This window comes from Setaria italica, chromosome VIII (assembly GCF_000263155.2).
Source record: "Setaria italica strain Yugu1 chromosome VIII, Setaria_italica_v2.0, whole genome shotgun sequence".
In the NCBI taxonomy this organism is placed as follows: Eukaryota; Viridiplantae; Streptophyta; class Magnoliopsida; order Poales; family Poaceae; genus Setaria; species Setaria italica.
The window spans coordinates 4,305,856-4,319,436 of record NC_028457.1 but is presented as its reverse complement, the minus strand read 5'-3'; positions in this window follow the sequence as shown (position 1 = coordinate 4,319,436).

Genomic DNA, 13,581 nt, shown 5'->3' with positions numbered 1-13,581 from the left:
CAAAACTGTTTTGAACATTATAGCTATGTATCCCATAATCCGTGATGTACTGATCACCCTTGGACAAGATACTACACAAAGGAGTGACTGGCCAAAATTGCATACTATGCTTGGAGCATTTGAGTCATTTGACTTTATCTTTAGTGCACACTTAATGCTTCTTATTCTTGGATACACTAATGAATTGTCTCAATGTTTGCAAAGAAGAGAATAAGATATTCTGAATGCAATGTCTCTTGTTAGTGTGGCAAAGGGTAGAATGCAACAATTGAGATCTAATGGGTGGAATCAATTCCTTGAAAGGGTCACTTTGTTTTGCAACAAACATGGTGTTGAAGTTGCTCCAATGCGAATGATTTATGTGCCATATGGAAGATCTCGACGGTTTTCTCAAAATGAAACAAATGATGATCGTTTTAGAAGGGAAGTGTATCCTGGGAGCATTGATCATATTAGTCAAGAACTTGATAATCGATTTGATGAAGTTAATATGGAGTTACTTTCTTGTATGGTTGCCTTCAATCTTGCTAATTCATTTGTTTCATTTGATGCACAAAAGATACGCCAACTTGTTGACTTTTATCCACAAGACATCACAAGCACAAATTTGCTAAAACTTGAATTGCAGCTCGATAATTATATTGATGATGTGAGACAAGATGATAATTTCAAAGGCCTACAAAATCTTGTTGACCTCTCAGGTAAGGTGGTTGAAACAAAAAGGTATAATATTTATGATTTGGTTTACTTGCTTCTCAAATTGGTATTGGTTCTGCCTGTGGCGACAGCTAGTGTTGAAAGGGCTTTTTGTGCAACGACGATCAAGAGTAAGCTAAGAAATAAGATGGGTGATAGTCTTTTGGATGATTGTCTTCTCACATTCATTGAGAAAGATATTTTCTTTGAGGTGGATGAAGAAGATATGATAAACACTTTCATGTCCATTAGAAATCGTAGGCCGGAGAAGAAGATATAGTGTAATTTTCTTTAAACGGTAGGTTTGTAAGCTTCTTTGAACTATCTATATTATAATTTATGGACCTTTAATTTAACCGTTGAATTCATGATATTATGACATTTTTTACCTATGTTATTATTAGCTCGGCGTACTCTAAGTTTGAATCCTAACTCCGCCACTGGATCGGTAGATAGATGTTTTATTGTGGCTGGAACACTGCTCCTGCTCGGTGACGACCTCGTCGTCAACCCGGCGATGAGGCGGTCGGCGCCCGTCCCGCCCTCTGCCCGGCGCCGGCCCTGATCCGACGGCTACGGCCTCGGCGACGCGTACCTCGCGTTCGACCCGTCGGTGTCGCCGCACCACGAGGTGGTCATGATCCAAGATCCCTCCTTTTTCGAGGACGAGCTGGAGGATGGGTCGGAGTGGCCGCCGCCGTCGTACACCGTGCGGATCTACTCGTCTAGGACCCGGGGATGGGAGGAGATCGACGCCATTTGTCCGGGATGGGGACCCGGCTGGGACCTTCGGCGAGGCACGATCGGCGCGAAAGCCTGGAACCCGGCACGCCGTCTATTGGCATGGAACACTCTACGTGCACTGCACAGGGGACTTTATCATAAGGTATGTAATGTGTAACTACTCCCTTTCATATAATTATAATACGGGATGTATTTCCATTTTCAAAAAAAAAACTACTCCCTTTCATATAATTTCATTTTCATTTGCTTACTATTCGATCGAAGTTTGGTAACTGACTTTTTTTCCTCAATGTTTTGAAAAATGTTGCAGATTAGCCTTATCAGATTACAAGTACCAAGTAACGAAACTGCCGGAACGTGTTAACTCGACGGCATATTTCTATCATCATCTCGCAAAGTCGAAGAATGGGGTATACTTCGCGTTAGCTCGTCCTGGGTTCCAGCTTCAGGTCTGGCTCCTCAACGAAGTTAACGGCGAGACCTAGTGGTTGTTCAAGTATGACACTCAACTTGCAGCCTGTGGACGCGCATTTCAAACCAAACCGTGATTATCCACTGGACAAGCCTTGGATCCTACGAAATGGTTACTACAAGCAAGGTAAGAACAAAGAGGAGGTAGTGGTAGAAGAATGGGATTCCGACGATGGTAATGTCGTCGAGATCGAAGGTGGAGGTGAGAAGGGCCACACTGGTGGACTCGTATCCATATTTGGATTCCATCCTTTCAAAGAGGTTGCCTTCTTGGAGCTATCTAGTGGAAGAGTTGTGGCTTGCCATTTGGATAGCTCCAAGCTTCAAGACTTAGGCTGGTTATCCATAGGATACCATGGCGATGGTATAGATACAACTTTTGTATACACTCCTTGTTGGACTGGAGAGTTGTCCGAGCACAACAAATGTATATGCATGTGTGGAATATAAGAGTGTTTTCATAATCGTCAATTGCTATTCTGAATTTTTTTTTGTCGCAACCAGAACAATACATTTATAGTATATTGGTATGCCATGATATTTTCTAAATGAGTACATTGGCATTTACAAAAGTGGTAGAAAAATTTTAGCTATTTGACTAACTTGACTTGATAGAACATTTAAAGCAAGCAAAACCATCAAATTTGTATACAACAGCAAAGGAATGATTAGAAAAACTGTTTCTGTCAGGTAGTACGTTCATTTTTTTATTGCCATATATGCCATATAACATCTAATTTACACAAATGACAAAGACACACCCATCAAAATTCACAGAAAGCTGAACAAACTTTCGAATGTACAGAAAGCTTAACAAACTTTCGAATGTACAGAAAGCTGAACAAATCACATCGTTTCTATGATGAAATATCCAAAAGTAAAGGCGCTCGCCTCCTCCGGTCCTCACAACTCACCTTCGACAAGCTCCTGAACCCAGTCGACCGATCAGGGAGGCATCTGACAGCCTCCAGAGCATGCTCTGCAGGCTACAATCTGGACTTCGTGAAGTTCATATTCTGCTCCGGGATGTCTGCATCAGCAAATGCAGCAGTTTCAGATTAAATTTTGTGAACAGTTCTTGCTGAATACACTAGAGCAGAACTCATGTGAGGAAGCAAAGAACCTTGCTAGCTGTGAGTTATGTGAAACAATGGTGGCCCGGGGATCTCAGGGCATCCGAGACCAGATGCAGAGATGGTCAGTTGGGGATGTGCTCAAAATTTCGTGAGACCAAAGAATGGCAAGTTTCAGAGCAAACTCCAATATGTACTTGCTGGAGCAACGATATTTGCATTGCACATGTGATTTCATCATGTGGTAAACTATTTCCTTCAATGCTCTTTTGTACTTTATTTTTATTTACTTATACTATTTCAAAAAGTGAGATTACTGACTTTTGTCGTCATTGTTTCGAATGTTGCAGGATAACCATATCAAATTATCTGTACCTGGAGAGCCATGCTAATTCATGAAGCTGTCCATTGCTTCACCCCTTTTGTTCCTGCTCTGTATCTAGCTGAACACCGTTTTCTGTCTCCTTCCCCCTCGTAACGCTGGCTGAACGATGGTCCCGGGTTTTGCAACTTCTGCGTTAAATGTTGAGCCCATTGTGCCTGGTTTCATCTATCGGCAAATGATCATCCAAGGTCTCCAGGTTGTCTGCATTGACGATGTGCCAATTCGATTCTGAACTGAAGAAATTTCCGATCAGAGCTCCCCGGAGGCAGCGGCAGCGGCGTCTCAGACGAGGGAGAGAGTCTCAGGCAAGCCGGCTGCACCAGCAACAAAGACAGCTGCGCTCGCTCTGGGACCGTCAACGACGAATCGCCGCCGACGGCGCCGTAGATCAGGAGGCTCGAAAGACGGCGGTGGCGCAGGTGAAGGCCGGAAAGATCGCACGGACGAGTGGACGATTCGTTACACTCCCGTGTTTAGCCTCTCGCTGGCCTAGCGGGTTCCCCGACCTCAACGCCGAGAAGGTGCCGCCGCAGGCTAGCGAAGGTCACCGGCAGCGCCGAGGGTGCCATGCCGCCGGCGAAAAACATTTGCAGGAAGCTCCCTGATTTGGATCGCGATCAATAGTCGCGATCCAAGTATTTGCAAATAGCCCCCTAAACTTTACAAATAGACCCTAATTTGGATCGCGATGAATAAGCGCGATCCGAATATTTGCAAAAAGGACCTCAACACTTTACAATGGGCCCCCTGGTCTGCGTCGGCCTCCCGCCGCCGTCACCTCCCCGCCGCAGCCGGAGGAGTCCCCTCTGAACCCCGCTGCAGAGAGTAGCGGAGGCGTGCCTGATTCAACGAATCTTACGAGCCCAGCCAGCAGTCGTCACCTCCCCGCCGGCGCGGCCCGGCGGGAAGCGCAAAGCCCCGTCCCGTCCACTCCCCTGGATCCAGCAGAAAGGAAGCGGAGGAGGCTCGCCGGATTAATCGGATCTTAAGAGCCGAGCGAGCTGCCTCGCGTTTGAAACTGAGGCGAGTCGGCGCGGCCACCTACCCGGTTCGCCGGAGCTGTGCTGCAGAATGAGCCTGCGGTGAGGAGGGCGAGAAGGCTGGGTAGCTGCGCAGCGCCGGAGCACGGGAGGCCCGGCCCTCCTGCTGCTCACCGTCTCTCGAGGATGAAACACGGTGGCCGCCGGCCGCCGGCGTCTTCGATGGATGGAGGTATGTGAGGGTTCTCTTTGTTGAATTTCGTTTGCAAGCTGTGCGCAATTGTTCCCGCAAGCCCAACAGCGAAGATTAATTGGTAGGTTTAGTCGTTGATTGGGAAAATGAAAGGGAAATCATCTATCTAGATGCCTAATTGCCTAATTCTGCTAAACATGGGAAACTGGCCAAATTAAGTCTCTCTTGTAGTTAGATGCATAATTCAGAGCCTTCCAAATAGATAACAAGTAACAAATGGCCTATAGCAGAGGATGTGTTTGGCAGTGTGACATGAACATGAAAATGAAAATGCCAATGATATGTTTGAAGTTCTGTAACTATTTTTGTAGTTCTGTAGTGAAGGAAGCCTCAGCATCAGCTAGTACAGTAAACCATATGCAAGCTAAAAGGAGAAGAACTAGCAGAAGAGCAGCTACATTGCATCAACAGTAGCCAGTATGGAAGTTACAGCCTGCAAAACCCAAAAAAAAAGGAGTAAGGTGCAACTAGAACAAATTTTGCAGTATAGCATATCAAAGTATCAAGGACATCGCAGGTGTTACCTCAATTTTCACTTGTACACGCCTTCTTGATGCCGTGCAACCTTGCAGCCACTTCCTGCAGAAAAAGCAAACACCCTAAGCTTTTCTCCTTTATGGCCAATGAAGTTTCTTGAGATAAATTATGTTGCTCTTATAGTAGTTCAGGATCTATAATCCGTGGTATCATGTCAGGAAAGTTCATCTCAACAAATTTTGTTATGTTCAGCCTCCCACTTTTTTTTGAAAGTATCAGCAGGAGAGTTGCTTGTTATATTAAAAAGAGGATGAAGGCCTTGATAGGCAAAAAATGTACTGAAAAGCAACGCAAAGCTATTATCTCCCCACCCGTCATCGAGGAGGGAAACGCAGCAACCCACATTAGGTTCGATGCACTAGGTTTGCAAGGTGCTTTGCCCCAACCATCATCCACGTGGACGCTTCATCTTTAATGAGGTGTGTGACCTACTGTGTTGTCGATTCTTTGCGATTAAAGATCCTAGCGTTGCGCTCCTTCCATACTTCCCAACACACTAGGATAATGAGTGATTTCAGCCCACGCCGATCTGTGCACACCGTCTTAGCTAGTTCCGACCACCATTGGTGCACTGAGACCGTTTGTTGTGTGGAAGCAAGTTGCTTGTGGCTGTCCAATGGGCCATTTCTCCCCAGATCCGCTCGGTGAATCCGCATTCAGTGAAAAGGTGGGCAACGGTCTCTGATTTCTTCTACATAGGAGGCAGTTTCCAGAGTTAGCCCATCCACAAGCTTGTAGTCTATCAGATGTCCAGCCATGCAAAGAATTTGCATTTCGGAGGGGTCCATGTTTTCCATACAATTATTCGAAAGTTTGTTTGTGCCGATCCAATGAACTGCGCCCGGTAAGCCGAGGTGGTTGTGTATTCTCCATTATTTATGAATTTCCATCGTATTATGTCCCTTACGTCCTGTTGCAGGTTTGCCTCCCGTGTTGCGCGCCACAACGAAATAAATTCCACAAAGTGTTGTGCAGAGAATGATTGATGTCGTAGATTAATGTCTCTTATCCATTTATTGTTTGCTAGCGCCTGTTTCAGTGACCCTTTCTTGCAGCGGCTGATCCAGAATAGGTGCGGTGCCATATCGCAGGGACACCTTCCCTGTAACCAAGCGCTAGTCCAAAACCTAGTTATTGCCCCGTCTCCGACATCAATAGATGTTGCAGTTGCAAATAGCAGTTGGTCAGTTGTGGAGCACGATAAGTCATCATCGTCCCAAAGCTTATCGTCATCTGACCACCGCTGCCACAGCCAGCGTAGTTTGAGCGCTCTTGCAAAGCGCTCGAGGTGTAGAATGCCCAGACCACCCATATTGGTGGGGTGAGACGATATCGTCCAATTGACTTTGCATTTAGTGCCTGTAAGTGCTTCCACTCCAGCCCATAGGAATCGTTTCCTTTTGTCATCAATTTCTTTAAGAATGCTCCTTGGCGCTTATAGAGATGTAAGGTAGTAGATGACCTACGATGTGAGCACCGATTTAACAAGAGTCGGTCGACCGGCATGACTAATGTTCTTCCCATTCCAAATGTTCAGTTTTGCTACCATCTTATTTATTAGAGGTTGGAAATCTACACGTCATAGTCTCCCGGTGGTTAATGGAAGGCCCAAGTATTTGATTGGGAAGAGGCCATGCTTGGCTGGTAGGGAGCATAATTTGTGGAATGACCATTGATTTGTGGAAATTTGTGTTGAGGCCCGATGCATCTCCGAATCGTGAGAGGAGTTCCATCAAGTTGGATATGTCATTATGTGTTGGGTTGATGAAAATGGTTGTGTCATCAGCGTACATTGAAAGTCTTAGGTCGTTCGTGCGGCTTGGTAGTTTTAATAGATAGCCCCGGTCAGTCGCTAGCTTTAGAAGTTTTTGTAGTGGATCTATAGCAATGACGAATAGAAGAGGGGATAAGGGGTCTCCTTGCCTTAATCCTCTCCCGTGTTTGATCGGCACGCTTGGGATGCCATTGAGGAGTACCCGCAAGGATGATGTGTGTAGGAGGGCTGCAATCCAGTTGTACCAGCGGGCAGGGAATCCTAATCTCTGCATGAGGGGCAGTAGGTATTCCTATCCTATAGAGTCAAAAGCCTTTGCAATATCAAGATTTAGGAAGAGGGCCAGAGTCTTGTTTCTATGGAAGCACCGGATCTTAGTTGTAACGGACACGAAGTTGTTGTGGATGCTACATTTTTTTTATGAAGGCACTCTGGTTCTTGGAGACAATAGAATTCATGTGCGGCGTGAGTCGTGCAGCCATTGCTTTTGTTATAATTTTGATGAATGAGTGGATGAGGCTTATAGGGCGAAAGTCGCATATATCTTCAGCTCCTTCCTTCTTTGGGATCAGGATAATGTTAGCAGAGTTTATCAGGCTTAAGCTCGAAGTGCGAAGGAGATGAAAAGCATTAACAACATTCATGACGTCGCGCTTGATAATGTCCCAACATTCTTGGAAGAGCGCAACAGTGAACCCATCCGGTCCTAGTGCCTAGTCACTCGGTATTAACTAAATTGCCCATTTGATCTCCTCTTCCGTGAAGGCCGAGTCGAGGTCCTCTAAGTTATGTCCTTGTAAATTTAGGATGTCCCAGTTGATGTCATTTTGCCTTGGTAGCGGTCGTTTCATGGTACCCGTGAAGTGATTTGTCACATAGTACTTTACTCAGCAGTAGTCAGAGATAATGTGATGACTCCTCCCCCCATGCTTAGACGATACTCGTCCTCGAGCATGAAAGAAAAAGAAAGATAATCTGCTGAGATAAGTACTAAAATCTCCAATCGAAATATTTTTCCATACTCAATAATAGGTTGTGGTCAAGGAGGTAGTCACAAAAATGATAATTTTGGTTTAGGTTGGATGCCCAGCGAGGTTTGCGAAATTTCCAGTATAGAAACTCAGAATGCATGGACAAAAAGGCTAGCAAGAAAAAGGTTTACGCAAAGAAGGTGGCCAGCTTCTAAGTCTCATACCACAGAAATCAATCTTAATCCAACTCATCATAATATAAGTTTGCAATCTAAAGGTTTCATCATGAAGGATCATGCATGTATATAGGTTCCGGTAGGTAGAACTTTGCAAGAGATTCACAAATGTGGATAGCATATGAATTCATTTTAATAAAAACAAATCAGGTTATCAGGTCATCTGTACTTAAATCAAAGAGCAACATAGAATTTGTGGGTCTAGAATTTAGTCATTTAACCTTCACGATTAAAAGAGCCGGTATTTAATCAATTTAAGTCCATTAAACAGAAAGCAATTAGTCAAGTCATATACAACATTGTGTAGGTAAAACAAAGCGGCAATCTTCATCATTTTTCCATAAGCATGATTATACAAAAAATATTAACATCATGGTGGGCACAAGATGATGGTGATCATGATTTATTGAAAAAAAACTAGGTTGTACTCCTAAAAGCCATGTTATTATCAAGAGCTATACAAAAGTTGGATCAAGTCCATGGTTGAAGGCTTATATACACAGGCATTTAGAAAGAGATGGAAAAGAGAAGGTGTAGGAAAAAAATTAGCATCCTTTCGATGCTCGTAATGAAGTGTAGTGCAGTCTCCCCCATACTTAAGCATTGTGCTTAGCATGAAAGAAGAAAAATGAGCATCTTCTGGCGACCGTGATCCTTATATTCTTCATCCGCCAAGTCCTCCCCCATGCTTAGCATTGTGCTAGGCATGGAAGAAGAAGATGAAGCATTTTGTGATTGTTGAAATCCTTGTTCTTAGCATCCGGAGCTTGTCTTTATGCTTCTTCACTTTTGTCGCAATTTCTTCTCTTTTCCTTTTGTGAAAGCACTTCGTCATGCCTGCAAACAATCCAAGTGCACATACTACCCCCAGGATGATTGTCGGGAGTAGATGCAATTGCCAACAAACCAAAGACATCTCTAAGATCTTAACTTGTGGTAGCTATTTCAGTAAAACAAAAACCTAATAAGTGTACGTGTATGCAAGCGTATGCAAATGACAGGAAGGAACATAAACAGAGACAATGTTTGCGCTAAATTCTAAGCACCATGCTTACAACTAGGTTGCTAAAATCCTCCATAGCCATAAAAAATTATTAATCAAGGTCAAACACCATGCTTATCCCAAGATCAATAACTCCTTACAGCACAAGAAAAATAGAGTGCATTGCAAAGCTTAAGAACCAACCAATGCAATATGGAGACAATATGAGTAGGTAGCAAGGTTTATAAAACTAAATAATGATGGTCCGCGATCAAGTCTAAACACCATGTTTACACAAGATTGCAAAAGGAAAATGCCGTACTTACAAGCATTAATGTAGATATGAAAGCATTCATCATAAAGTTTTAGGAGAAAGCCAAGTTAACACATGAATGACGGAATAAATGCACATGCAAAAGGGGTAGCAAAAACAACATGAAAATGCAATGTAACATAAGGTGGAAAAACAAAATGACATGATATGGGAGTGGTCTCAACAAAATAAAAGATCACCTAAATTAACTAGCCACAAGTTCATAATGGAAGGGTGGTGCCATACTTCATATTCTCTCTAAAAAGACAAAGAAAAAGATTCTAAACACTAATAGCACACAAAAAAGGGTCTATAAGTTTTCCAAGATCAAATAACAAAGTGCTCCCTCAATATTATTTAAAGCATACAACATGTGGTTGCAGAATTTTGTTAGAGCAATGGTACAATGTTACTTGATGGTTTTGATTAAAGAGCACAATATGGACCGTCATCTTAATATAGAAAATAAAATAAAAAGACGGGTTGCCTCCTGCAAAGCACTTTAATTATAGTCATATAGCTAGATTCCTCATCTTGTTCATGTTCACGCGAAGCCATGGTTCTTTGTGCGAGAATCCAAAGTGTCCATGCAGCTTGATGTCATCTTTTGTAATCCTTCGTGGTTCGCTTTTGACATCTTCATGTATTGAATGCAGCATGCTTGTGTCTTCATGTGCTAATGCTCGCGAGCGCGCCGGCAGGGGCAGTTCCTTCACTGGGCAAATGCAGGTGGCGGCCAGCCCTGTCGGGGGCAGGGCTTGCGGGGCGGCCATTGCTGACGGCGCATTAGACTGGCGAGTGCAGGACCCGGCAGGGCAACCGTGGACGGGGCTGACGCGAGCGGCCGGCGATGGCAGGGTCCTGTGGGGCAACTGGTGGCAGTCGGCGCCTCTGCAGGGCGGCCATCGCCGGAGGCGCGTTCAGCCGGCGGGGCAGCAGTGGACATTGTGTTCGGCCCCTGGGGCAGCCTGCAAGACATGAGCGGCGGCGCGAAGCGACGCAAGCAACAGCGCTGGGGGCGCATGCAGCGGTGCGGCCTCTACGGCCAGCTTTTTTTTATTTCCTTAAATTATCTTTGTTGGCGGGCTTGCTAAGAACCCGCCAGCCCAAATCGTGATTGCGCAGGCGTCCGCCACCACCAGCAGAGATGGATTTTGACCGCCACCACAAACATTTTGTGGCGTAGTGGTGCTATAATGTCACACTGGCAGTGTTCTACACAGGATGAAGGTAACCAATATATTGGGGGGCACTACATGAACATCAAGTCTGTTGTAGGCCATTTTGTCTGCTTCCAAGGTCCTAAATTTCGTACGGCCTGATGTGCTATAATTCTTCCTGACCACCATTAAGTATGTATCTCACAATGGGGCTTGAGTTGGCCGGGCCCCAATGTTGAGCAGAATTAGGCAATTAGGCATCTAGAAGATTTCCCTTTGCTTGCTCAGTCAATGGTTAAATATACGAATTCATCTTTTACCATATGCAGACGATACGATTTTGTTCATGAATCATAATTTAGAGCAAGTTAAAAATATGAAGCTATTGCTTTGTGTCTTTGAACAATTGTCAGGACTAAAAATTAACTTCTACAAGAGTCAGATCTTTTGTCATGCAGAGGCTAAACAGTATGAGCAAGAATATACTGATTTGTTTGGTTGTGCCCTAGGACCATACCTTTCAGGTACTTAGGTATCCCGATGCACCACCATAAACTCTGTAATGTAGATTGGCGTGTAAACTAAGTACTTGGAAAGCCAAACATTTATCTTATGAGGAACGACTAACTTTATTGAATTCAGTTCTGAGTAGCCTTCCCATGTTCATAATGTCCTTCTTTGAAATCCCTAAAGGTGTTCTTAAAAGACTGGACTTTTATTGATCCAGATTCTTCTGGTAAGGTAATAATAATAAACAAAAATACCATCTAGTCAAATGGGATATCTTGTGTCATCCCAAAGATCAAGGGGGTTTGGGAATAACAAATCTCTTGATTAAAAGTAATTGCCTTCTCAGCAAATGGTTGTTTAAATTACTTAACAAAGACGACAGACGACAACGGGTAGACTTTGCTCAGAAATAAATATCTGGGTTCAAAGTGTTTGTCTCATGTTCAAATCAAACCAAGAGACTCACATTTGTGGAAAGATCTATTAAAGGCTAGGGAAGATATTTTGGAATGTGGGACCTTCAAGATAAAAGATGGGTCACGAACAAGATTTTGGGAGGACACTTGGGTGGGCTCTGAACCTTTGAAAGAGCAATTTTCAGGATTGTATAACATTGCAAATGTGATAAATCAGATGACGTTGAATATCTCTTTTTGGAGAGCATTAGTTGGGGTAAACTAGTAGCTTGATATAACCTAGTAGCTAAAATTGCTATCTATCGGCTTTCTAATGGGAAGGACATTTTTACCTGTGACCTACGTAGTCACAGCTAGTTTACAGTACGGTCTAAGTATCAATATCTTTTAAACCAGGTACCCCTTCATCAATAAATTCATATGGTAGTTGAAGATTCTGCTAAAAATAAAGATTTTCCTTTTGTACCTCCACCAAGGTGTGATTTTAACGAAGAACAATTTTGTAAAGTGAAGATGGTTTAGGAGTCAAAAATGTTATTTCTGCAATTGTAATGAAACAATTAAACATCTCTTTTTTTTGACCGTCAGCATGCTAAGACTATTTGGAGGCTACTGGGTTAACTCCATCTAAATCAGTATCTCATATGCTTCAAAACTAGTTAGCGGGCATAAGAAAGAAAGACTACTGATTTTCGTGGGGGTTGCAGCTCTTATATGGGTTATTTGGTGTACGCGTAACGATTTGATCTTTGAGAAAAAACGGTTTACCTCTTTTCTGCAGGTTGTTTTTAGGAGCATATTGGTTATGATTTTGGGGTCTTCTGTTGCATGAGGAATTAAGAGAAACTATTTGATTAGCAAGCAAAACGTTGGAGATTGTCACTTTGAATATCTTTGCTAAGAATAGATGGAAAAGCAATAACGTACTTTGCTTTTGATTTATTCCCTTTATATGCGTACATCTTTTCCTTTTTTCATCAACTTTTGAGCTGAGAATGCTGTAAAATTTTGCTATGTGCGATCCAAATGGAACCCTCGCAGGTAGTCAGGTACTCAGGGAATTAGGAGCTTCGCTTACGTGCATGTCAATAGAAGCTGGCGCATTTCGTCCTTAGAGACGAGGATTGGGTGGTCCGTTGCTAGAAGCCCCCTCCGGAGCAGCGCGATGTCCACCTCCACCTCCTTGTAAGATTCATCGAATCCGGCGCGCCAGCTCCACCTCCTTGTGCAGGATCCAGGGGAGTGGATGTGATGGGATTGCAAATGGGGTTTTGCGCCCTCGACCGCGGCGGGAGTGGCGGCGGAAGGCCGACGCAAACCAGATGGTCATATGAAAAATATCTTGGATCGTCGCTATCCAAATCAGAGGGTAAAAGTAAATTGTAGGGGGTGTTTTGCCGATCCAAATTAGAGGTCTATCTGTAAATTTGAGGGAGCTATTGGTAAATATTTGGATCGTGACTATTGATCGCGATGAAAATCAGGGGGCATTGTGCAATTGTTTAGCGGTGGCGACATAGCCTCGCTGCCTGCGGCGGCATCTTCTTGGCGTTGAGGGTGAGAAGCTAAACCTGGGAATGGAACGAGTCTCCAACCATCCGTGCGATCTTCCCCGACCTTGACCTGCGCCGCCGCTGTCGTACCTGCAGCCCCCCGGATCCACAGCGCCACCAGCGATTCTCCCTGCAGCTGTTTTTGTTGCTGCAGCAGCCACTTGCCGGAGGCGCTCGTCCGAGACTCTGGAGAGCTCACATCTGAAATTTCTTCAGCTGAAATTGCAGACAACTTGGAGAGCTTTGGATGATCACCTGCTGTCGATCGGTCAAATGGGCACAGTTGGTGCAATAATTCATGCAAATTATTACTTATTTCATATGTTCTCTGTAGTTGCAAAACCTGAGAGCATCGTCCAACCATGATTAGGAGATGAAGGAGAAACAGAAAAAAAAATTCAGATAGATACAGAGCAAGCACAAATGGAGCGAAGCAAGCAATGGACAGCGTATCTGTCCCAGCAGCTTCGTGAATTAGCATAGCTCTCCAGTTTACCGTGTACATAGAGTATGGAATGCTATGGATT